This window comes from Austrofundulus limnaeus, unplaced genomic scaffold, assembly GCF_001266775.1.
Source record: "Austrofundulus limnaeus strain Quisiro unplaced genomic scaffold, Austrofundulus_limnaeus-1.0 Scaffold546, whole genome shotgun sequence".
NCBI lineage: Eukaryota > Metazoa > Chordata > Actinopteri > Cyprinodontiformes > Rivulidae > Austrofundulus > Austrofundulus limnaeus.
Genome location: NW_013952948.1, coordinates 122,729 through 126,884, shown reverse-complemented (window position 1 = coordinate 126,884; position 4,156 = coordinate 122,729). Strand labels below are relative to the sequence as shown.

Sequence of the window (4,156 nt, the reverse complement as noted above, 5' to 3'; positions counted from 1 at the left end):
CATTTACCCAGAATGCTTTGTGTGTAAATAAAATATCTCAGTCCATGGTAAAATACATTTTTAAAAATTATAAAAACATCCTACAAGATTTTTACAGTCTTTATTTTACAGTTAAAATTTATGTTTATCAAAAAAGTCTAATGTTACAACTAATCAGGGATCCCTTTCAAAATAATACATTTTGTTTTTTACTTTTTTAACACCATAAAACTATACTTACAGCAATTGGTGACAGCAAAGCTGTTAGCCACCTCCAGGTTATCTATATGTGGAGTCAGTCTGAAATCTGTCATTCCAAACTGAACCATGCCAACTCTGAATGCACTGTACTCCTGATCAGCACCCCTGGGAAATAAACCACCTGAGGTAAACAGAGAGAAAAAAAAGACAGACAAGGTCAGAAGAAATTATTTATAACATTGAAGAAATTTATAGTTATCAGAGATTAGCACTGATGTTAAAAGCACAACACTATATTAGGTTGTGTTTTTATAATGTTGACAATGTTTAATCTATTATGTTTTGATTGATATAGATTAGTTACATGTCCGAATTATAAACAACACATAATTAAAATGTTATAATGACATTAGATGAGACTTTTGTCTGAATGTCTGTGATTCAGCCGTAGGTCAGTAGGGGGCGAACGTGGGCATTGAAGAACCTGTATAAATTGATGAACTTCCTGGTTTTCCGGTAGTGTTGGTTTCCTGTCAGCTCTGGTGACATTAAACCTCACTCAGTTCCAGAATTCTGGTGTTGTATGGTTTTATTCCTTCTACAAATCATTTTATTTAATAATGGTGGTTTTCATATTGACTTCAGTCTTCGAACACATATTTTCTTACAACATAATTAACAGAAATTGAGTTTCCTGCTAAAGTCCATTGTAAATGCCACCTTAAAAAAATATGTGACCAATTAAACAAGCAAATTAGGCACTAARGACCAGTTGTTTGGTTGATGGCCCTCTTTTACATGTGACTAACCTGTTTGTCCAGGTGGAGGCAGTGCTTATAAGGCTGAGTTCACCTGAAACTCATCAAACTGAAGAAGTCTCTTGGAGGAGAGACGAAACGTTTCATTAAAGAAGAACCCGTCCAGAGGACCTACTGATTTTTTTCTTTTTCTTCCTGGATTACTGAGATGCATCAGGACAAGCAAATTAGGCTTCGTGTGTAATTATAGCTGACATAATAAATGGTAAATGGACTGTACTTCTATAGATCCTGTCTATCCAACCAGAATACTCAAAGAGCTTTACAACACAATCTGTGACCTCATTTACCTATTCACACACACACACACACACACACATCTACATTCATCCATACACATACCCAAACACACATCAGACGTAGTGAGGGTTCAGTGTCTTTTCCAGGGACTTTGACATGTGACTGAGTAATGGGTGGAATCGAACCCCAAACTCTCTCATCAAGGATGACTGTACCAAGGATCAAGATCCAGTTTTGTCTTATCAGTCTCAGAAACCTCTTCCAGAAACTTTGTTTTTTTCCCCCAACATGCTTTAAGTTAATTTATTACAGATGCAAGTTATCAATTAACAAATTAATCTAAAGTTGATTGATCTTATCGATCGACTAACGATTAACTGATAAGCGGCCTTTTTCCTAAACACCTGACATTTCTCTTGAATCAAGGGTCTTTCTATGACATGAAGGGCTAATTTTTTACACAATAAATTAAAAAAAGTACAGCATTATATTTCATAAAATCTATTGTGCCAGCTGTATTAAACACTGACTGAATAAACAGAAAACTGTGGATTTCTCACACATTATTACATTTGGACATATTTACAAAATATACAGTAAGTTGGGGTGAAAAAAGGAAAGAATAGCTATATAAAACACTTAATCAACTCTGAACAGAGAGATGTAAAACTATAATTTAAACACAGGTTAACATTTTAACCTAAGATTTACTCGAAAACATACTATAAACCTAATAAAATATCCCTGAGGTGTGAGATACAAATGAGTACTGGAAACTGTGTGGTTCCATCCGGGCTGGGCTGTTCACCATGGACTATTCCGCGGATACCGCCATCTTTGCCTAACGCAAAGCATCATGGTCCAGTTTGGGGGCATCCGGTGCTGGTGTGTGAATTAGATGACTGTGAACATGGGTCGTGGAGATCGCTGTGCTGTGTTTTACTTGTGTGTATGTGCAACAATTATCACAGACACATGAAAACAAGTTTAAATATTTAAAATAATGAAAACACAAGATTGTCACTACTCGGTTTAGTAGATCTTGCGCTAAATATGTTGACGTAGTGTTACATCGATCTGGGCTACGTATCATATTTCCTGACTARAGATCATTTTAACCACTTAATATTACAAATATAGGTATGGACTATCTTAAAACATGACCACATCTCTATATGGTTTATATATTAACAATAACTACACCATACAGAAAGCTACAGATCACAATAACAAACGCATTTACAACTGTTAAAACAAAAACATGCATTTGAATTAATATTTAAGCCAAATTTGATGTGTGGCCAAGAAGGACGTTTCATACTCAACATTTAATAAATTATAGCCTGCCTCAAGATTATATGTAGATTATATGTTTATCATCCAGCCCCACACTGCTCAGCATTAATATGATCACTGTATACTGGGATTTTCTCTGGCAAAACTAGATTTAAGATAAAGCCATTCTATAGTAATTATTACATTATATTAGTGCACAACAGTATAACCTTACCTCTATTTTGCATGTCCAGTTTGCCATTTTAGGCAATAATCCCTACATTTGAGCAGGTAAAGGTTCTGGACAAGTTTGTCCTTTTTCTGATTAGAAGTTGGTACCTCATGAACCAAAATAAACATTTTAATATATGCAACAATCAAAACTTTAGACATTTATGACCTGTTCTATCGTTTACTTTTCTTTTGTTTGCCCCCAAACAATCCCACAAACCATTGTGCGCTGCTTCCAGTAGGCGGCGCTCATATCCGCGAAATAGTCCATGATTTGACGTCAGCTATGTTCATTGATTGGTTTACTGGCCGGGTTACGTCACACAGATTAATTTCACATTAATTATTTGTAATGACTGTAACTTTATATATTTATTTTTTATGACACGGAGTTAAACTCAGCAAGAAGAAGCTAGCATTAGCCACAGTTAGCTTACATTTCTCTGTTGTCCTGTTCTCTTGTCTTTAGCGTCATACTGCTGGACAGTCTGGTACAGCTTTCGGTACTTTTCCGTCAAGTTTGGTGTAGTTTATTATTGTTTAGTCTATTAAAGTTGTTGTGTCGCAAATAAAACTAAACATAATTCGCGGATTTAATTATGATGTCACCCACATCAAGACGGCTCTCAGCTKAGCTCAACAGAGCTGCTGAGGTAGAGTAAGGCCAGGCTGAGAGCAGCGGCACCCTCTTCTGGATGATGATCAAACTACACTGAAATAAGGTTTAAACGGATGTTTTCAATAAATCGAATGGAAGGAATTTTAATTTAATAACCCATTATTCAACAATTAATCGTAAGTCAAATAATTGTTTGCATCCCAAGAATTTATGTCTATATTTTTTGTGTGTTTTTCAGTCAATAATGGAACCTCCTGGGTCTTCTTCCATGGACACTTATGATTCAAAATGTGACAGATAGTGGCATCAATAAGAGATCTACCTTAACCGTAGAGCTTTGCTTAAAAAACTTTTTGAATGGTTTGCTTTGATCTACCATCCTCAGAGACTGTTTTAATTATATTTATCACTGTGTACAAATTGTTAGATGCTGATCAATCAGCATAAATAAGGTAATAAACTTCTCCACCTTAATCCTTTTAAACCCATTCATTACTTTTTTTATTTGCTATTTCCTTTCTGCGTTGCAATCAGTTGGTATCTACAACAGGTCTCCAGTCCATTACAGAGACACTTGAACATGTCACTAGTCCATCACAGGGACACTTGGACAGGTCTCCAGTCCATCACAGGTATACCTGGACAGGTCTCCAGTCCATCACAGGTATACCTGGACAGGTCTCCAGTCCATCACAGGGACACTTGAACATGTCTCCAGTCCATCACAGGTATACCTGGACAGGTCTCCAGTCCATCACAGGTATACCTGGACAGGTCTCCAGTCCATCACAGG

General features: G+C 36.2%; 1 pseudogene; it reads right to left on the bottom strand.

Moving 5' to 3' along the window:
* LOC106530681 (glutamate receptor 2-like) overlaps positions 1 to 4,156 on the bottom strand; it is an 86,937-nt pseudogene that overhangs the window by 71,853 nt on the left and 10,928 nt on the right.